We start from the raw sequence: 22,600 nt of genomic DNA on the forward strand, positions 1-22,600 counted from the left end.
AAATCATGAAGCGAGAGTACGAAATTGCTTTGTTGGTCCGTGTGTTGTCTTTTCTGAAAAACTTCAATATACAATAACCAGGCAGAGAGATTCTCAAATCTTACAACGTGTCATTTAGTTAGAAACCAATGCACTCTCTTAACCGAATTTTGCTTCAGCGTTTCGAAGTGGAGACGCAAAATATCTCGGAAGACAGCTGGAGATCATTTTAATGAAGACGAATTTTTCAACAATGACACGAGCATGGGATAAAGAAAAATTCTGAGTCCCCGACGGGAATCGAAGCCATGACCTCCCAGATACCGGTTGGGCGCTCTAACCAACTGAGCTACGAGAGACGCGGGTTTTCCGTAAGGCTTAGTATTGATGCTCCAGGTGATAATAGTGTGTTTTTATTAATATCCACAATTTTCTCATGCCATAGTATCAATTTGCCGACTTCGAGATGCATTGAAAAATATGGGTCGCTCTCACCTCCCTTTATAAAACCAAAACGCTGTGATCAGATAACGAAGTAAACGAAATTCAAACGCCGTGGCCGTTTGTCGAACGAACGGGGGGGGGGGGGGGGGTAGGGAACTAGAGAGCTGTGGTGCATATCGAGCTTTTAAAGCATCATAGAAACGTAAGGCATCTTTCTTGTTAACATAGCCCTCGATTTCCTTTGTTTTGTTTCTTTACAAACCAATTTTATGCTGCGCTAGCCATACTTTCGGCACTGAACCAAAAAAATTGTCTTGGGGAGCTACAGCCCCCCTGCCACCCCTGCTCCGCCTCCGCCTCCATGTCAATGAAGTCCTTATGGAAGGTTAGCTATGCAGATTTTTTTTCACCCTTAAGTCTTGCAATTCCAACTGTTTTAATGCATTCTTTACTAACAACTCACGAACAACTTTTAACTGTGACAGCTTTCAACTTAAGTCTTTATCGCGTTACATTCATCCTTGAACAAGCGATAGTCTGATGCTTTGCACAATGGACATTTTTTCATGGAAAGATTGAGCGGTCAATTTATTGCAAAACATTTGTTATGTAACGCAGCTATACCAAGTGAATATATTTTTTAATCATAAATAAGTTTCACCTAAGCACTTTACAACACACTATTATGATCTTGTTCATTTTACAATAAATGATCAGGAGTCAAATAAGACAGAAATTGACGTTTGTTCTAAAGTTTTCGCAATAATATTGATAAAAAAGTTAGTTAAGATTTCTTTTTTGAGAACGCTGTAATCCTAATACCCTCCTAATATTATATATATAACCTCACCTACTAGTCTACTGTTGTACTACTACTACTACTACTACTACTACTACTACTACTACTACTACTACTACTACTACTACTACTACTACTACTACTACTACTACTACTACTACTACTACTACTACTACTACTACTACTACTAATTTTTTGAATTAAATAGAACGCTACCATCTCCCCAATTTCAGAATTTTTTGATAATGATAGAATTAAACGATACACAATCAATCTGAAAGAGAAATATGTACCTTTCTGGCGACATAGCCTAGAACACTTAAGGAAATTAGACTTTTATAAAGATTTAAAGATGAATACGCTGAATCTGATTATCTACAGCAGTTAAGATATTCTAATGAAAGAAAAATCTGGTGAAATTTAAATTAAGTAATCACAAACTTATGATTAAACTAGGTAGATATCAGATTGACCAAGCCCATGCAGAGCAAATAGAATATGTCCATTCGTTAAGTCAAATCAAGTAGAAAACGAAACACTTTTCTTATTGGATTGTAGCAAATACTCTTCACAAAGGCGGACATTCTTAACACGAATCAATGAAATAGTACTTGACTTTGAAAGAAAATCAACCTCAGAAAGGGGCGTTACTAAACACCGGAACGGAACGGAATGGACCAGAATGAACCAGAATGAACCAGAATGAACTGGAATGAACCGGAATGGACCGGAATTAACGTGAATGGACCGGAATGGACTGGAATGAGCCGAGATGGACTGGAAAGGACCGGAATGAGGCCGGAATGGTCCGGAATGGACAGGAACCTGACAGAATGAGACTAGAATTAGTTGGAAAGAAAGAATGGACCGGAATAGAACTAAAATAGACTGGCATATGTCTGGAAATGTTCTTTATACATGTATGTATGCTAAATATAGCTAAAGGATTTCAAAAACAATTCTGTGTTTTCTATTTTATTTTTGTTGTGGGTCAGAGGGGGTTATGCCAGGATGTTTTTGATTATTTCCCAGTCACTTCTTCCTGAGTATCCGTTCCATGGGCAAGTAACCACTTCATTGAGGAAGTGGCCGCGGTGGGCCTGGGTATAATGAAATTATGGTGCATAATGTTACAGAAGTAGAAAGCGATTCTATAAAATCGCTAATTCTTTATGTGAACTCGATAATCTAGATAATTGACCTTATTTTTTTAAAATCAACAAGCTTTTAAACTCCTAAATTCGGAACACACAACTGTTTGGCATCGGCACCTTTTTTTCCTTGTGTCCAGTTTTCCGAAACTAGCGAAAAGAAATTTAAAAGTCATTTAAATAAGTTTAGTCTTCGAATTTCCCTCGCTTTCTCTTTTTTTCGCGGTGACGAGCTAAGTTTCTTTAGCTGACCTTCATTTTCAAGTTTTTCACGCTCAAAGTTTATGTCGTTTATCACAGACGGCATCGACAATTTTTTTGGAAGACAATATGCCCGTTCTAGTTTGAAAAAAATAAGCGTTAAAAAGTAATAAATATAATCTTACTAGTAGAATATTCGGAACGTCAAAGACTTAAAGTCAGCTTCTAAAAAACTCGAAGCTACGATTTCTTTTTGGCCTAACTACCGCAGCTGTTACGCTAGAACGCGAACTACTTTGAAGGAGTTCGCTGGCCAATAACAACACGTTTGTATGCATCCCCGGTATTAACACGTTGTTAGAACACACAATTTTCGCTGAAGATTTTGGTTTCAAACAACATCCTTGCAAATGCGACTTAATCCCTCCTAACCCGCAAAAAAGAATTTAGAAAAAAGAGAAAACGTAGAACTGTTTGAAACTGAAATTGTAAGTCTCATCTGAGTTATATTTCGGCCCATTCTGGACTCTTTCCGTCCCATTCCTGTCCATTATGGATCAGTCTGGTCTCATCCCGGCCCAGTCAGGTCTTATTCTGGCTTATTCTGGTCCATTCCGGCTCATTCCAGGTGATTCCGGATCATTCCGGCTCATTCCAGGTGATTCTGGATCATTCCGGCTCACTAAGGTTCATTCCGGTCCATTCCGTTCTATTCCATTCCGGTTCATTTCGCTCCATTCCGTTCCGCTCCGGTGTTTAGTAACGCCCCTGCTACTGCTACTGCTACTGCTACTGCTACTGCTACTGCTACTGCTACTGCTACTGCTACTGCTACTGCTACTGCTACTGCTACTGCTACTGCTACTACTACTACTGCTACTGCTACTGCTACTGCTACTGCTACTGCTACTGCTACTGCTACTGCTACTGCTACTGCTACTGCTACTGCTACTGCTACTGCTACTACTATAAGCAATGATAATTGGACTGAGTGGAGTACAATTCAGAGAGTAATCGGGCGTGTAATCCGTTACTAAATAATCTCATTATCCTAATCTGCTTCATGGAATACAAGTAACGCGCGAAACGAGTACAAATATCTCACGATATTTGTACTCCACAAGACCGGTTAAACAGGTTCTGCATTACTCCTAACCGCACGAGTGATTCAAAAACAGTGGAAATTCAGTGTTTTAGGAGAAAACGCTTAATAATAAATCTCTAATTAGACATTTTATTGTGTAGTATCGCTGTACATTTTTACTCGTCATTAGTATTTTGCAAACTAGACTCGTAAAATAAAGCGACACTACACACTAAAATGTCTAATAGGATTTATTTTTCAGGAACACCTTTAATTTCAGTTACAGTTAGGTGTGACCCTCTCAAAATAAAGTCTAACAGTGGAATAAACAGCAAGAAAGAACCCATTCATGTGCACCTAATTGACGCGCAGATGGATAACCCGATTAAGGGGACCACTTTTTCTTGGAGGGGGGGGGGGGGGTATGAAAAGAACCAATCACTCAGAACCAATCAAAATCTAGAAAACTGTGATACCTTATTCTTACTAATTTTCGCGATACGCGCGAAAAAAACCTCTCGCGATATTTAAACATGCGAAAATTAATACCACATTTTTTATATCAAAACAATTAAATTTTGAATTTCTGGAACGGAAACTATCCACTCTTAAAAAAATCTTTCCGTCTTGTTTTTGACTAACACCCTTCCTCTGATAACCGTTTTAATCAGCTTGTAAATTGGCCAATACCTCTTTTAGAGCTTAGTACGATCACAAAAGTTATCTTTTTGCAGCCTCCTTGTAGTTACATTGAACCAGACCTTTTCCAAAAGTTCTTTTGTCATTGACGACTGATTCAGAAAACACTGACAATTTTTTCTTGCAATCGCAAAAATTAATACCCGCGAAATTCGACTTCCGAGATTTCGCGAAGTTAAGTACACGCGAAAATTAGTAAGAATAGGGTAAATACGATTTATAGACTTGTCATCGCATATCAGCGCCTTTCCTTTCCTAGCTACTCAGATCAGTTCGGTAAAGAGGCATTTAACCGTGTTTCTTTTTAAGGGTATATGTTATACAAGTCTTTCACACTAGGATCTGCAACAGAGGTAAACTGTAAAAAAAGAACAAAACATGTCTTAATATTGGAATGGCAGAATATCGCCTAAATTATAAAACACCAAGTCTGGGGCCAGTACTTTCATGCATATCAGGCATATGGAGGGAGCGACGATGCTTGTAGTCTCCATTAGGGATGTAAATGGAACATTTTGTTCTCACTTTGGGAATGGTCAGGACGAAACTCCAGAGATTTTACCCATCAAGGTATTTTTAAAGGAGCTTCGTCACGGGGATTTTGCAGATTTTTGGTCTTAAATGTTTTAAAATTAGTTGTAGGCAACTTATTTAGGGACTGACTTAATTTAATTTAGCAAATTCAAAAACGATGTTTTAAAGCACTAAAAATTAACCGCAGAATCACTGTTACTTATCTTCATTACACTTGTAACTTTGAATTTACAGTTCTAGCTTTAAATTGACACTCACAACAAAATTTAATTTTCACTTACAACTGAAAAAAAAAAAACACTTGTAACTGTAAATTCTACACTTATAACTGTAAATTTACACTTATAATTCTAGGTAACTGTACATTTACAACTGTTTTACACTTACAGCTGCCAATTTATACTTATATAACTGCAAATTTACACTTATAGCTGAAACTTTACACTTAAAATTGTAAATTTGCACTTATAACTGTATATTTACAGTTATAAGTGTGAAGTTACAGTTATAAGTGTGAATTTACAGTTATAACTAAATTTACACTTATAACTGTCAATTTACACTTATAAATGTAAATTTACAATTATGACTGTAAATTCACACTTATATACAGTTATAAGTGTGAATAATTGTGAATTTACAGTTATAAGTGTAAATTGACAGTTATAAGTGTAAATTTACAGATATAATAGAATATTAACAGTTGTAATTGAAAATTAACAGATATAAGTGTATATTAACAGTTATAAGTGTAAATTTACAGATATAAGTGTATATTTACAGTTGTAAGTACGTTATAAGTGTAAATTTACATTTATAACTGTAACATTTACAGTGATCAGTGCAAATCTACAGTTGTAAGTGTAAATTTCCCGTTCGAAGTGTAAATCACGGTTACAAGTGTAATAATACAAGTGTAATAAAGGAAGAAAGTGCTTTAAAACATCGTTTTTTTATTTGAAAATTAAGTCCGTCCCTAAAAAAAATCATGTTTCTATTATGGCCCTAACGCCACCGTACTTTCCTTAAAGAGGAGCGTAAATAAGTTTGCGGGTTGACGAATTTGGCCTTAAAAAGCGCACGGATTGTGGAATTTTGTGATATATACAGCGGATCGCAGATTAGCTGAGAATTTTGGCTTGGATTCCAGACTCTTCGTGTCAGGAAGTTCGGATACTAAACGACGTTCGAATCACTTTGGTCGGTCCTTGTCGGTATGTTGGAGGAATTGTCGCAAAAACAAGCAATGGAAGGAAAATTCTTAAAAAATTGGCATAAAACAACGTCTACTATCCGTTACAGTGAAATTATACCACACAAAGTTTCAAGTAACGCGGATTCGGACTTAAACGAACGTAGTGGCGAATTAACGGATTTGTCCAAAAAAAAGCACAGATTGACGGATTTGCGTATCCCTATTAACCCCGTCCTTAAGGCGAGGAGAGGTAAATTGTGACTCGAGGTTCCTGCCTTCTGAGCATACCGTGTTTTAAGAGAGCTACAGGACAAAGAACCTTAATTTTAAATCGAACAGTTTCGCTATGACGAGGTCTTAGACGAAACCGGTTTTAGAAATCGCATATGTAAATTAGTGTGTTGAAAGTAAATGTAAATAAGATTTTTCCAAATTAAGATGAAGTTTCGCTATGGAATAATTTAATTCAAAAGAAAATTAATTAAGAAATAATCTCTTTCGCAATTTTTTAACTTCTTATAGTACAACAACAACAACAATACTTTATTTACCCACGCAAGCGCTCGTTAAAATGTGTGCGTGAACGCAAAATTGTATTTGCTGTATTTATTTATTACTGTATTTTTTATCGTATTTTATTTTTATTTTTATTTTTATCATAAACACCGAAATGCCTTGCTGGGGAGTGTCAGGAGCCCATGATCAGGAGCCTCCATACGTAATGTGCCCTTGAGTCAACCCTTTCCCGTATATTTTTTTAGAAACACATTTCCCGCGAAAACATTGCTCCTGTGGTCAGACCGCATGCGGCGCAGCTAGGGCGACGATGTAAAAAAAAAAAAAATGGCGGCCAATGTCATACGCACATTCCTTGTCCGTTTTCCTTTATAATGTTTGCTTCTTTCCTGATTTTATAGCCGAGAGAGCCTGGTTTACTCTTGAATTAATGAATAACGGTTAAAAGTTAATTAATAAACCACTTTTTGTCTTTGAAAATGAAGCCAGTTAGGCGTTGATCAGGAATATGACAATGTGATTGCTTCCGTTGCTTGTTTGAATCTTACCGATTTTTGGTTTGTACGGAGTTATTACATGCAGTGTATTAGACGTAAACAGTACTGTGAGATTTGACGCTGGATTTTTAAGATATGTTGCCGAATGAAAGCAGAAATATTTTAATATGGGCCGAGCTGTGGCGGACGCGTGTTCTTTGATACGGGGACGAACACTATATAAAACATGATGACATGATGACTGTATAAAACACGATGTAAATTTTGACTACCCGTATGCTCCAAGATCCAGCATTGCATTGTTTTGCATTGCATTGCATTGCATTGCATTGCATTGTTATTCTCTTGACCTGTTCCAGGAAGAAAGAATTAGAACCTTTTTAAGACCCTTTTTAGCCTGACCTGGAAAATTGTAGATACGCGGGATTTTACTGTATAAAAATGGAGTATACAAAAGATGTAACTGCAAGTCTTACTTGTTCAGTGAACTGGTCAACACAAGCCATTCTAATGCGCTCACTGCTAGCAGGACTGTCCAGTCTGAAGATCCCTTCAACACCTGATTCAGCCCTATATTAAAAATAAAATTAATTACTAAACAGTATCCCACACAAGCATCTTAGGGACTCCGAAATGAATTGGCAATGGGTAGGCTGGACTGAAATATTGCAACACATAAAGAAATGCGCAATCTCCAAAGGGGTTACACAGTCTGCGTATACAGAATCAACTGCAAAAATATCTTGTCCTAAGTTTTGTTAGGGACTGTCTGTATGGGGCGGCCCGCGCTGTCCGGTAAGCTCATCGTTCCATATGAGTTCTTCCATTTCTCTTGTACCTCTTGAGGCACAAATATAAAAGGAGAAAGTCATCAAGAAATTAAATTTATTTACATTTTATAATTTGTTCGATCCGGAAAAGGTTCTTGGCCTTCCATTATATGTACTAGATAAAATATGAGCGGGAGATCTGTATGGGCGTTTACAATGGCGAGCCGATAGGATACGAAATACGAAATCAAGCCGACGGTGTCGCGTAGACACGAGTCGTAAATAAAGAGTGTAGGCAGAGATGACAAGAATAATACTGTAATGCTTCAAGCCGTAGAAATTACATCGAATAAAGAACAACAACTGTAGTAATGGCGGTCTAAACTTCACACAAGAGAAAAACTAACCATGTGCTCTACATACGGGCTCTATCCTAAATGTCATAACCGCTGACCGCAATGTACGCAACTACATATTAAAAAACAATTCTGATGAGTAAAGTCTGTTCATAATAGTTCTTATGAGTGAAGTTTGTTCATAATAGTTCTTATGAGTAAAGTCTGTTTATAATAGTTCTTATGAGTAAAGTCTGTTCATAATAGTTATTTTGAGTGAAGTCTACTCGACAGACGGATACGTATGCAAAGTTTTGATTCTGCTTATGACTCCGTCGCTATTGATCTAGTGAAAATTAGATTTTCAGAGTCGCAAGCAAAAAGGAATCACTCGGACTCGGAGGGCGTGACAACTGGCTAGCATTGTGATCGGTTTGTTCTTTCGCTTCTGCTTAGGAATCTGACAATCCAACTTGGCTGAATCATAAACGACGGACGCACGAAATCATAAGTGGAATCGGAAGAAAATGGAAACGTGCTGACTCGTCCCACTCAGATTCCGTCGAGCCTACGACTGCGCTGACGAATCCGTCGCTGGCAAAAACCAGCCTTAAGCGGTCCTTCTATTTCCTGCAGAACACTACATCTTACAATGTCGGTGCATCCGATGTACTTGTAAAACATTCGCTTGTTGCTGATTATTGTTGTTTAGAGTAACAGCGGACGGAAATAAAATTCCAAACCCCGAAACCAACCATTATTTGCACAAAATATAAACAAAATTAATCGAAAGTGCACTTTCTGGTAGAATAACATTTTGCTTCAGTTAATTTGGGTCAGTATTGAACGCAAGTATTGTTTAATAAGTTTGTGTTTGACATGTTTGACTGGGTTATTTGACATTGCCATGCATATTGATTACTTCATATTTGACAGAATCAGGTGTGTTTTGTATACTTTTATCAATGAGGACCATTTGTGATATCTATGACAAAGAACATGCATCTCATTAGCGTTCAATCCTGGACATATCTGAGGTGTTCCAAAGGCGGCGGAGCGTTTAAGAACGTGGGGTACTCGCCAGGTTTTCATATTCAGAACAACTTTTTTTCATTCTAGCAACTTTTTGTTTTCTGAGCAGTTTCTAGACCGAAGATTTCCGAAGATTCTCAGATTGCTGTTTGAAGGCCAAACGAATGTTCCAACCATTTTTTGAACTTTTCCCAAGATAACGAAGTTTCCCGATGACTTTCAAGGAAGTTTCAAAGATGTTTGAATTGACTCACGAGACGGAATATCTTGACAAACCAATTTAACGCAGCGCTTGCGATATTTTTGTCACCAAAACGTGGAGGCTGAGCCCCCTAAAGTTTCGCTTGGGAGGGCTACAGTCCCCCCAGCCACTCTGCTCCGCCGCCTTTATGTTACTCATACTGACCTGGCGTTCATAATGGCATCTTTAATGGCATAAAATACTGAAGCAGCAAGGAACAGAGGAGGTTCTCCAACACCCTGAATTGAACAAAACACCGACTGCTAGTGTCTTTAGATCTCTGGTTCATCAATTAGTCAAACAAATATACAAGTAATAAATTAAATGTTTTTTAGTCAGTAAATGCTCAATACGTGAGTTTAAGAAGGGAGTCAAACCATCAATGTTTAATATTAATGACGCTGGCTCTTATTTACCGTATGATTTTAACTAGCAACTTTTTATCCAGTCATTGATATTTAAGGTTACAATTTCATAAACACATAACTGCAGATAAGATACATATAAAGGATATATATATATTTCATTATTATATTTATTATAATTATCATCATCGTCATTATCATTATCACAGCAGCAGCAGTAGCAGTACCAGTACCAGTACCAGTAACGGTAGCAGCAGCAGAAGCAGCAGTAGCAGTAGCAGTAGCAGCAGCAGAAAAGCAGTAGCAGTAGCAGTATTAGAAGTAAACGTAGTGGAGGTGGCAGTGGCAGTGGCAGTGGCAGTGGCAGTGGTAGTGGTAGTGGTGGTGACAGTGGCAGTGGCAGTGGCAGTGGCAGTGGCAGTGGCAGTGGCAGTGGCAGTGGCAGTGGCAGTGGCAGTGGCAGCGGCTGTGGCTGTGGCTGTAGCTGTGGCAGTGACAGTGACAGTGGCAGTGGCAGTGGCAGTGGCAGTGGCAGTGGCAGTGGCAGTAGCAGTAGCAGTAGCAGTGGCAGTGGCAGTGGCAGTGGTAAGAGTAGTGGCAGTGGTAGTGGTAGTGATAGTGATAGTGGTAGTGGTAGTGGTAATGATAGTGGTAGTGGTAATGATAGTGGTAGTGGAAGTGGTAGTGGTAGTGGTAGTGGTAGTGGTAGTGGTAGTGGTAGTGGTAGTGGTAGTGGTAGTGGTAGTGGTAGTGGTAGTAGTAGTGGCAGTGGTAGTGGTAGTGGTAGTGGTAGTGGTAGTGAAAGTGATAGTGATAGTGGTAGTGGTAATGGTAGTGGTAGTGGTAGTAGTAGTGGTAGTGGTAGTGGTAGTGGTAGTGGTAGTAGTAGTGGCAGTGGTAGTGGTAGTGGTAGTGGTAGTGGTAGTGATAGTGATAGTGATAGTGATAGTGGTAGTGGTAATGATAGTGGTAGTGGTAGTGGTAGTAGTAGTGGTAGTGGTAGTGGTAGTGGTAGTGGTAGTGGTAGTGGTAGTGGCAGTGGAGGTGGTAGTGGTAGTGGTAGTGGTAGTGCATGCTGTTAGGATGATCTCATTAATATGTATAAGATCTGACGTCAATAAAGTCCCGGATGTTGTTGTTCCTCGAAGTGAAAACATGGCGTGGCGTGTTTGATCTATTGATCCGAAAATCCGAACAATCCTCCCCCCGTCATGAACGAAACAGGTTATGGGCCCAGGTCAAGGTACGGGAGACTACTCTTCGATGGGGATGAACGGAAATATGAGCAATGGGAAGTCAAGTTTCTCGGATACATGCGATTGCAAAAGTTGAAGGATACGATCACTACGGCTGAATTTGAGGACGTTAATGCAGCCAAGAATGAAGAAGCTTTCGCGGAGTTAATACAATTTCTAGACGACAAAAGCCTTTCCCTTGTAATGAGAGATGCACAGGATGACGGGAGGAAAGCATTAAAGATTTTAAGAGCACACTACGCTGGTACAGGCAAGCCGAGAGTGATCTCGTTGTACACGGAACTGACCTCGCTTGTGAAGTCAGCACACGAGACAGTGACAGACTATGTCATACGAGCAGAGACCGCGGCAACAGCTCTTAAAAATGCCGGTGAAACCGTGACGGATAGCCTTCTCATAGCGATGGTACTGAAAGGCCTACCAGAAGAATACAAGCCGTTTGTTGTCGTTATTACTCAGAGCGAGAAAGAACAAACATTTGGCGAATTTAAAGTGGCCTTACGAAGCTTCGAAGACACAGAGCGAGCGAGTATAGCGACGGGAAATCACTCAGTTATGAAAACTGAACACAAGCAAGAATCCCAGCCAAATATCACCTGTTTTCAATGTGGCCAGCCAGGGCACATTGCTCGCTTCTGTGGTAATAAAGACAAAGGCAGGAACGGACGGGGGCACTGGTGCAACACGTGCCATAATTCATCACACAGTGACAGAACATGTCGACGCAAAAGAAAGAACAAGACCGACAAAGTCAGTCAGGCTTCTGAGACTTTGGAGGATTCTGATGAGGAAGTGGAGCATTCATTTGCATTTGAGACCAATGCCTATGTAAATGGGAACACTACTGGGAAGCCAAATGCCCTACTGGTGGATTGCGGTGCGACCACTCACATCATCAATGACGAGTCCAAATTCAGCAAATTTGATGACAAGTTCACACCAGAAAAGCACTACATCGAGCTAGCAGATGGGACACGATCCAACAACGTGGCACTCAAGAGAGGGGATGTTGAGATAACCATCATGGATACCACTGGAAAGTATGTCAGTGCAACACTGAAGAATGCGTTATACATTCCTGCATACCCGCAGAACATATTTTCAGTGCAAGCTGCGACTGAAAGAGGTGCTTCAGTGACTTTCAATCCTGACTCTGCTAAATTAGTTTACAAGGATGGTACCAAGTTTAACATCGAGAAGCATTGTAGACTGTACTATCTTAGTACCTTCGACAAGAATGACACTGACTCTGTTAATTATACTTGTGACCTGATGGGTTGGCATGAAATACTAGGACACTGTAATTATGAGGACATCTTGAAACTAAAAGGTGTAGTGGAAGGTATGAAAATAAGTAATAGTAGTTCTAGTAAACCCCAAGATTGTAATGTTTGTATTGAAGGAAAGATGACCCAAAGTAGGAATAGGAATCCTGATGCTCGTGCTACTGCACCATTAGAATTAGTTCATACAGATTTGGCTGGACCTATCGATCCAGCTTCTAGAGAGGGTTTCAGATATTCCATAGCTTTTACAGATGACTATTCAGGAGCAATTTTTGTATATTTTCTGAAACGTAAGAGTGACACTGTAGCTGCAACAAAGAAGTTTTTAGCAGACACAGCACCATACGGAGAGGTCAAATGTATTAGATCGGATAATGGTGGTGAATTTATTTCTCAGGAATTTAAATCTCTGCTGGAGAAAAATAAGATAAAGCATGAAATGTCTGCACCCCATTCTCCCCACCAAAATGGGACGGCAGAGCGACACTGGAGAACCTTGTTTGAGATGGGAAGGTGTTTACTCCTGCAAGCCAATCTGGGCAAAGGGTTTTGGCCCTATGCGGTAATGGCAGCTGCGTACATTCGCAATCGGTGCTTTAACAACCGCCTTAAGCAAACTGCATACTTTGCTATCACTGGCAAGAAGCCAAATTTGTCAAACATGAGAGTTTTTGGATCTGAATGCTATGCATATAAGCAGAATAAGAAGAAATTGGATCCCAGGTGCACCAAAGGGATTTTCCTTGGGTATGATAAAGAGAGTCCTGCCTATCTGGTGTTAATCCCAGAGACGGGCAAGATTATGAAGTACAGGGTGGTGAAGTTCCCTAGGAGAGGGGTACATGTTGAACGACAGACCCAAACTGAAATTCCACTGGGTGATGATGATTTCATGCCATCACGACACAATACTAACCCTGATACTTGTAGTGAATCTGATGTTGACAGATCCGGAGAGGGTCTGGATGAACTTGCTGAAGGACCTAAGGCTGAGAATGAATCTAGTCCTACTTCACAGCCTCGTGATGAAAGTGTGAGACGCTCCACGAGGGAGAGAAGACCCCCAGCTTACCTGAGAGATTATGTCACAAACATGAAGGATAGTGATCAGGTACTGACGAGTGTAGATTACTGTTACAAATTTTCTGCTTTCCCTCAAACTTACCAAGAGGCTATGGAATCACCTGAGTCTAGTAACTGGGAGGCAGCAATGAAGGAAGAGATGAATTCTCTAACTGAGAATAACACATTTACTTTGTCTCCTTTGCCAGAGGGCAAAAATTCAGTGGGGGGCCGTTGGGTGTACACTATCAAAGAAAGTTCAAATGGTGCTAAAACTTACAAAGCAAGGTATGTTGCTAAGGGTTACAGTCAAGTGAGAGGTGTTGATTATCAGGAGACGTTTGCACCAACAGCTAATCTCACATCAGTGCGTGTGCTAATGCAAATGGCAGCACAACACGATTTGATTTTGCATCAGATGGATGTGAAGACGGCATATCTCAATGCCCCTATTGATTGTGAGATCTATATGGATCAAGCTGAGGGCTTTGAAGTTCCCCCGGGAAGTGAAGGGAAACTTGTGTATAAGTTGAACAAATCTCTGTATGGATTGAAGCAGTCGGGTAGGAATTGGAACCATGTACTACACTGTTTCTTGCAAGAGAATGATTTTGTACAAAGCCCTGTTGACAATTGTGTGTACACCAAACAGGTTGGAAGTGGACTTGTTGCTATGCTTGTCTGGGTGGATGACATAATTATAGCAGCAAGCGACATGGTGTTATTGTCTAAAACTAAAGAGATGTTGAACAAGAGGTTTCATATGAAAGATCTGGGTAGACTTTCATATTTCTTGGGTATTCACTTTGAGCAAGGTGATGGCTTTGTAAAAATGGACCAGAAGAGGTATATCAGTAAGGTGCTTGAGAGATTTGAGATGTCTGATTGTAAACCAAAACCTACACATTCTGAGCAGAAGTTTGAGTTTGGCAGTGAAAACCCTGTTGATCCAAAGCGATACCGTGAAGCAGTGGGTAGCTTGGTATATGCTATGACATGCACCAGACCAGACATATGCTGGGTTGTTACTAAACTGTCTCAGTTTCTAACTAATCCCACAAAGGAACACTGGGTAGCAGTGAAACATGTACTGCGGTACTTAAAGGGGACCCTTGACTTTGAACTGTGCTATAGGAAATGTGACAATGGTCTTACACTGATAGGCTATAGTGATGCTGATTGGGCATCATCTACAGATGACAGACGCAGCATCAGTGGGTACTGCTTCAGTTTGAATAAAGCTGGTCCACTTATCTCTTGGAAGTCGAGAAAGCAGCCAACAGTAGCTCTTTCATCTTGTGAAGCTGAGTACATTGCCCTGGCAGCGGCAGTTCAGGAGGGCATGTATCTCATTCAGATAGTGAATGATGTTGGTGAGGTAAATGATCCTGTTTTGATCTTTGAGGATAATCAGGGGACAATTGCCTTGTCCATGAATCCAGTCAATCGACAGAGATCCAAACATATTGATGTGCGATACCATTTTATTCGCAATGTGCAGAATGCAGGCAAAGTAATCATTAAGTATTGTCCCACCGCCGATATGGTTGCTGATGTCATGACCAAACCAGTTACGAAGATTAAGTTGCAAAAATTCAAGAGTTATATTTTTGGTTCTTAAGACATTTGAGTTTTAATGTAGAAGTAATGTACAAGAGTTCTATATTTTGTTATAGTTTTACTCATTTGTCAACTGATAGTAAGCTGTATGTTTATATTTTAGCAATATGACCGTGTTCATGTGATTTTAGAACATACATAGGAAGAGATCAAGTGGGGGTGTTAGGATGATCTCATTAATATGTATAAGATCTGACGTCAATAAAGTCCCGGATGTTGTTGTTCCTCGAAGTGAAAACATGGCGTGGCGTGTTTGATCTATTGATCCGAAAATCCGAACAATCCTCCCCCCGTCATGAACGAAACACATGCTGTCAATCCTGTGGCGTTCAATAAATCAAGATCGAATTTGGATTTAGAATGAAGGAAAACCCGGAGAAAACCCCCGGAGCAGGGGAGAGAAGCAATAACAAACACAAGACACATATATGATCTCCGGCCGGAATAAAATCAGGCCACAGTAGTTGGACGTGAGCGCTTACCCACATGAGACACTGATCCCTGCTCCCTCAATTACTCGTACAACTGTTATAAATAAAACGCAAAATTTCTTTTTTGTCGAACCTTAGAACAGCAGATGGCGTGTTCGTTCGGCGCGCTTCGCAAAAGATGAACATTGAAATACAGAGGTATGTCTGCACATCCGGGAATCTTGTATGTCCCAGGCCCTGCTGTCCTTAGACGGCCCGTCTGAGAGAATCACACTTCTTCCAGAGTAAACAAGCCGAGACCCTGTACAAAAGCACCTTCGACCTAAAAATATCAGGAATAAATTATTAACAAACAATGTTATAGAAACATTAATCTTGGTATTTGCTTACTCTAAATTTAAAACCATGTTACACGAAGTGATTTTCCTTGCAAATTGTGACGCAACGATGACCGTTGAAAAACATCGCAAGTTGCAAAAAGGGGTGTCACACGCTGGCAATTTTTATTCGCAACTTGCAGCGCACCCGTTAGAAAATATCATCTTGAATCTCTTAGATCCAGCGAGCAAAGGATGTGCTCTGAATGGCTCATTCTAATTAAATTGAGTTGAAAGTTGCGATTGTTAGTGTTACGTTGCGACTGAAATGTAACGGGTGGTTCTACTTTCCTGCAACTAAGGTTGGCCAGAAATCGCGCAAATTGCAGTCGGCGAATTTTGATGCATCGTACATTAATCGTTTTAAGCAAATGAAAGATCATCTCAGTAATGTTCTCAACTTAAGCAGTTGAGAAAAGCAAGCCTGAAAAAAATTCAGGCTTGAACGGGAATCGAACCCATGACCTCTGCGTTACTAGTGCAGAGGTCATGGGTTCAATTCCCGTTCAAGCCTGAATTTTTTTCAGGCTTGCTTTTCTCAACTGCTTAAGTTGAGAACATTACTGAGATGATCTTTCATTTGCTTAAAATGTATATTCGCAGTACAAATATATGACTTTCATATATTCATTTCATACACTAATCGGTCACGAAAGTTGGTAATAGCCGCTTATTCGAAAGCCTGACTTTGGCCCCATATACATCGACGATGATACACAAGAATGAGGCCTACATAGAGGAAATTTTGTGTAGTAGGGAACCACTAGTCAAAAATATTGCACGATAATAAAACTGGAGCAAAAGAGCCTTCAAACGATGGCTTTTGCAGCAAAATCAGAGCAAAGACGGCTGAAATATCGATGTTCAAAGACAGGGCATTTTTGGATTTTAACGTGGACTGCCGCCTGCGTTTCATTATGGGATTTTCATGGTTTTTGAAAGAAATTTGCAAAGCGAAGAAGTCACCCCAAGCAGTGAAAATTTGGCGTATGGTACTTCATATGATGCTTTTTCTCAAGCGATCGCCGCACTTGGGATATTAAGATTATTTCACCCACTACGATGCATCATAATCACTGTTTTAATGATTCAGGCCTATTGAATATGAAGCGTTGTATGAGCCAAGCCACACCAAGCTTCGGAAATAAAAACCAAAGCCAGGAACATTTGTTTGTGAAATGCAACTGTAGAATCAGCCGAGGAAACGTTCAGGAACTCGACTGTAATTCGGCACTTGTTCCAGGTCATTCAATTTCACGTTTTTTATTTTATCCCATACAAAGTCTTCAGATGTGTGGCGGCCATATTTCCAAAGAAACTAGCGCGTGCGCCTTCGGCGTGTCCGGATTTTCTGGCCATAATGGGGCGTTACACGTGAAACATTTGCTGCGTTGCAAGTTACAGAGAAAATTGCCTCGTGTAACATGGCAGGTTTCCACACTTCATGCCTGAGAAAGATATACAGGATATAATAGCCCCAGAAGATCACAAACAAGCAACTCTATCCGAAGGACAGGACAACGGGACATCACCAAGGTAATACAGTAAAAGAGATGGTGATGGGTCATCTCAGGATCGTAACCAGGTATATTTTTTCATCGCTGATCCCAAATTTTAGCTCTAAATTTTGATTCCTGATCCCCAAAATGTGGCAACATTTAATTCCTGATTCCATTCTGATCCCATCTGATTGGCCGATCCGGATCCCATGAGTTGTGACCCGGGATTCCGGGTCTATGATCCCGATCCCGAGGCTGTGATCCCTGATCCCATATACCTGGTTACGACCCTGTCATCTGTGTTGTGTTCTTGGGCAGAACACTTTACTCTCACAGTGACGCTCTCCACCCAGGTGTATAAATGGGAATAAGACAGAATTTACTGCAGGGGGTTAACTCCGCGATGGACTAACATCTCATCCAGGTGGAGTAGAAATACTCCTAGTCGCTTCGTGCTACGAAGCGACTAGGATAAACTTCGACCTGATGCATTGGCCACTAGGCTCGTACGTAGACTTTACCCTATTGGAATATGGGCTCTTATTACAAAAACACCTCAAATGGGAGGCGCATTTCTCTTACTGGAAGTAAATTAGGAGAAGCTGCCGGAAATAGCTTTACTGACCTGCCCGATGTCGATAGCTGGGTTAATACTTGTACCAACGTCCATTACAATGTCTGTGCGAAGAACCTGTTGCACACACAAAATTAACAGCCACATCAGTAATTATAAAAATATTTTCGATAGGATACGATTGGGTTACTCGGTATTTCGGTATTTCCATCAGCCATTTTAAAATTATCATCAACATATTGATGATATCAATTACAAGTGTTTGGTTTCAAAACAATGGAACAGTTATGGACGCTTCTTTTTTAAAAATGTTTTACTTACAACTGTGGCGACCCAATTTTGCCTTAAAATCGCTTAAAGAAGTCGCTTGCCTTAATTTTGGGGTAAGTCTTTCCACCAAGGGATGATGTAACTGACTTTTTTTGCAGAATGCCAGTTGCCTAAGAAAGCCGCAGGTCATCTCGGGGGGGGGGGGGGTGCACTCACTGCACCCCCCCCCCCCCCCCTAGGCCCTAGATCCAAATATGTTTCGAAATCTCTAACCACTGGCAAGAAAGTGCACTCACTGCACCCTCCCCCTAGGTCCTAGATCCAAATATGTTTTAAAATCTCTTACCACTGGCAAGGAAGTTTTCTGCGCCTGGGCAAATTCAGGCACAGGTAGAACTACAGGGTCAGAGGATCATGTTGCTGGAGAACCAGGATGGTGAAATGGTTAGTACAAGGGTCAGAAAAATCCGAAAAAAGCTCGTTCAAATAGGAATTATTTTTCATGTGCATATATTGAACAAAAAACTTGTGTACTTTATTGTTACTTATTTTCACAGGACTTAATTTTCGTGATTTTCGCGATTTTCAGAAAATCGCGAAATTATAGACCCGCGAAAATTAATTTCAAACGTCTTCTATTGTATTATTATCTTAATTACGTATTTTTAGGCCAAATTGCGAAAATTAAGTCACGCGAAATATGCCCGTTCCATTTTCGCGAAATTAAGTGACCGCGAAAATAAGTAACAATAAGGTACATGTCATAAAATAAGGAGCAAATCGTATATTACTGGAAGTGACAGTGATCAGCTTTCACAGGTAATATACTCTCCGGGGGAAAAAATAGCTGCTCAAGTGTACATGTGTCTATACTGCTGTAAGGCACGTACCTGATAATCGCCTGTCAGACAATCAATTTCCACTTCAGAACACGCAGCGCCAAAACTGAAATAAGGATAAGCTCGGCCTGAATTGGTGTCCAAGTCGTAGTTGAGTCCAGGATATCTGTCGGTCATTAGTGAAAAAGAAATTGGTTTGTGTACCTTTTATTTTGTAACTCTTTACTTGTTCAATAAAATTTTTCTCCTTACCAACCCTTTGTGTTTTGCGCCGTTACGTTTAGATAGTTTTACCACGCTTGTACGCACTCATGATTTTTCAATCGCAACATCCCGCAAGATGGGGTTATCTTGTCCGCTCGGGATTGCTTGCGATGTTCCGCAAGAAAAATGGTGTTCACCAAGCTTGTTCGGTCAATTTGGCTGGATATGGCCTCGTTTTTTTTTTTTTTTTTGTGAGATTGTGGACATCGACTGAACGCATCTCTCTATCAATTACAAGTGTTTGGTGTCATGATAATTTCTTGCAAAAGTGTTACCAGCATCAAACAAACGACTAGTGCTGCTTTTTTGTTGCTTTTTTTGCTAGTTTTTCCTTTTAGAGAAAGGATTAATTATATACGTTTAAAATGAAAACATATAATTGTATCAGTGTATTTACAAATTTTCAACACAAAAAAATTATATACTTTTCAAAATCTCAACCTCGAGTTTATTCTTAACATATTCGTAAAATTTCGCCAATTTAAGCCTCGATATTCTTATGAGGTGTATTCTTTTAGAGAAGAAAGAGTGTATTGGTACTTATCCTTACTTGTAAAATCCATTAGCAGAAAGGTTAACGCGGTCATAATAGGCTGCGTGTACCCAGTCTTCCCACTTTCCCTTTGGATTTTCCATTTGATAAGGTTTCAGCCGTTCCGATATTTTCTCACATGCAATCTGCAAGAACACAGCATTGTTAGTTCACAGACCAATAAATTAAAAATAATAATAATAATAATAATAAACAATAATAATAACTTTTATTTGAGTGTCAGATTTAAGTAGCAAATTCCCACAAAGACACTAAACAAGGACACCGTTTAATAAAAAATATAAAAATATAATCTGCAATTATCGGCTTAAATTAAAATGCAACACCTGAAATTCTTTCGCTGTTTTAAAAGGTTATTTTTGTATATTTCTACGAATTTGATGGTCATTTCCCATGCCTAATTTTAACTAAAATCCGTGACACAGTCCCTTTAAATTGTTGGTGTGTCATTTCCTGAATTATTGGATAGTTAGTCCCATGTTAAGTTCTGAACCTTCTCTAAGTTTCAATATTTTTCTTTTACAATTTATATAATATGTTTATAATTATTTATGTGTTATAAGTTGTCATAGCCATCTATTGTGTGTTTTTCGTTTTTTTTATATTTTGTATTCCTATGTGATAATAACTTTAAAGACTTCCCTAATAGTGTGCTTTTTCTTTTTCTTTTTGTTCATGTGTGTATCTGTTCTCTTGCCGACCTGTACTTTTTATTTATTTAATGCTAATGTCAACTGGCTTCCTGGCTCCACTAGCCCCTATGGTTATTCCAGGCAGCCAGTACTCTTACTTTATTGAATTTTCCTATTTGTCTTCATGTAAGTACAAGAATACATTAAAGGTTGTTGTTCTTACTTTTACCGCCATGCCGTTCAGATCAGTCGAAGCCGAAGCTGCCGTTGGAGTGGCGTTAGGAACTGTGTTGGTACTTGTTTCACTGAGGTGAATCTTCGACACAGGAATACTAAAACACCGAGCTGCTATCTGTACAAAAGAAATTGAGCAATTGTCATCACTATATGCATTATATTTTGTTATTAAAATAAAGATTAGTAACTTCTATTATAGAAGCTGCTTTTAAGCTTCCAAGTCACTTAAACTTGACTTCTTGGTTATTGCTGGTTTCTACAAATAAAGTAACTGGGATTATTACTGAAACCCTTGGATATCATCATCAAGTCTCGTCCCGCCAGTAGGCGCATAAGGCCGTCCCGCCTTGTTTCCTTTTTTCTCCACCGTCCTTCGCCAAGTGTTCTTTGGCCTCCCTCTCGCTCTTTGGCCTTCTGGTGTCCATCCCAATTCTGTGAATGCTAGTCCATTACTGCCCCCCCCCCCCCCCCCCCTGAGCTGTACATTCGCTGGTACCTATTTTTCGTCTACTGAGTATCCATTGAGAGTAAAGTGTTTTGCCAAAGAACACAACACAATGACCCCTATAGAAGTATGAGGTGACGTTGTGGGACGCGACGGTTTATACGCTTGCGGGGATAAACTCTTGTTGAATCTTCAGAAAAAAGTAGTCTGCAAGCAAGAATCTATGAAATGTTCGTTGTAATAAAACAATGGATACTTAATTTTGTTAAAGTGAATCGTACCTGCACCATTTTGGTGTGAAGTCCTTGTCCTACTTCTGTTCCACCATGTGTGACAAGAACTGATCCGTCTGTGTACACATGAACCAGAGCCGCACCCTTGCCCAGAAATCAAGAACACATTAAAAACAAATGTGTCACCGGCAAAACAAAGTTATTTGAATAACTATACTCTGGATGCAAATGCGTCTGAACACTTTTTAAGGTGGCTCAACTGGATTTTCAAAGGGGTAACACCGCTCAAGTTTGAGAATTGACTACGTCGCCATTAACAATGCTATCGAAAAACGATCACCACAGTTGTATTAGATAAAGATGAAATTTTTTTATGACCAGTGTTATATTGGCATCGGAGTTGCCATAGCGACGAGATGACATCATTACGTTTTTTACTTTCGCTCGTACTGCTCGGCACCAGGAGATTTTTTCGAAAATCGCTTAAAGGAGCTTGTACCACACATAGCTGCCTCGATGTTGGCAAAGTTTGAACAAATTCTATGAGAGCGTTTTCGAAATATTTGGGGATGAAGTTTTCGGGCCTATAAATACAGTCAAAAACATACTAACGAGAAAATGGGGTAATATCTAAAGAAAACGACGCGCCTGTGAATTGCAATTTCATCTTATAGTAGTTTGATTCCATTTAAAAAAGTGTGTGAAACAGTGGCGGGGATTGCTTTGGTCGATTGCGAGAAAAAGAATTTGATGAGCGTGCGTTCAGGTGCGCTTGTTGCCATTTTTGTTTATAATTTGGTCTCTGCCTACAAAAAAGACAATAAATTAAAAACCGCTCGATGAATTTTTTTAAAAATTTGACAACCTTGAGGTTTGTCATCAATTGATAAAGCTTGCAAGTTTCAAGCTCATTGAAAACATTTAAGGCAGTAAAATTAGGCTTTCAATGTACTGATTTTTTCTCGCAGATTTCGTGTTTACAAGCGAGTGTCCTCATTATTCACGGGTATTGTTTTCAAGTTTCATATCCACATGCATGACTTCAGCAAAAAAATTCATGTACATTAAACAGGCGCGTCGTTTTCTTTAGATATTACCCGATTTTCTCGTTAGTATGTTTTTGACTGTATTTATAGGCCCGAAAACTTCATCCCCAAATATTTCGAAAACGCTCTCATAG

The 22,600-nt window shown here is 39.6% G+C and overlaps 1 pseudogene across 1 annotated transcript in view; it reads right to left on the reverse strand.

Annotated features, from left to right (window-relative positions):
• Positions 1–4,055: 4,055 nt before the first annotated feature.
• LOC144663854 (xanthine dehydrogenase/oxidase-like) overlaps positions 4,056–22,600 on the reverse strand; it is a 69,607-nt pseudogene continuing 51,062 nt past the window's right edge. Inside the window, exons 30-38 of the transcript XR_013572681.1 lie at positions 21,469–21,564; positions 20,729–20,857; positions 19,871–19,998; positions 19,108–19,222; positions 17,999–18,064; positions 15,631–15,819; positions 9,643–9,716; positions 7,576–7,669; positions 4,056–4,715 (exon numbers count right to left, since the gene is read on the reverse strand). The product of XR_013572681.1 is annotated as a xanthine dehydrogenase/oxidase-like (transcript). The remainder of the gene's footprint in view (positions 4,716–7,575; positions 7,670–9,642; positions 9,717–15,630; positions 15,820–17,998; positions 18,065–19,107; positions 19,223–19,870; positions 19,999–20,728; positions 20,858–21,468; positions 21,565–22,600) is intronic.

This window comes from Oculina patagonica, chromosome 8 (genome assembly GCF_052425735.1).
Source record: "Oculina patagonica isolate OP01 chromosome 8, crgOcupat, whole genome shotgun sequence".
NCBI lineage: Eukaryota > Metazoa > Cnidaria > Anthozoa > Scleractinia > Oculinidae > Oculina > Oculina patagonica.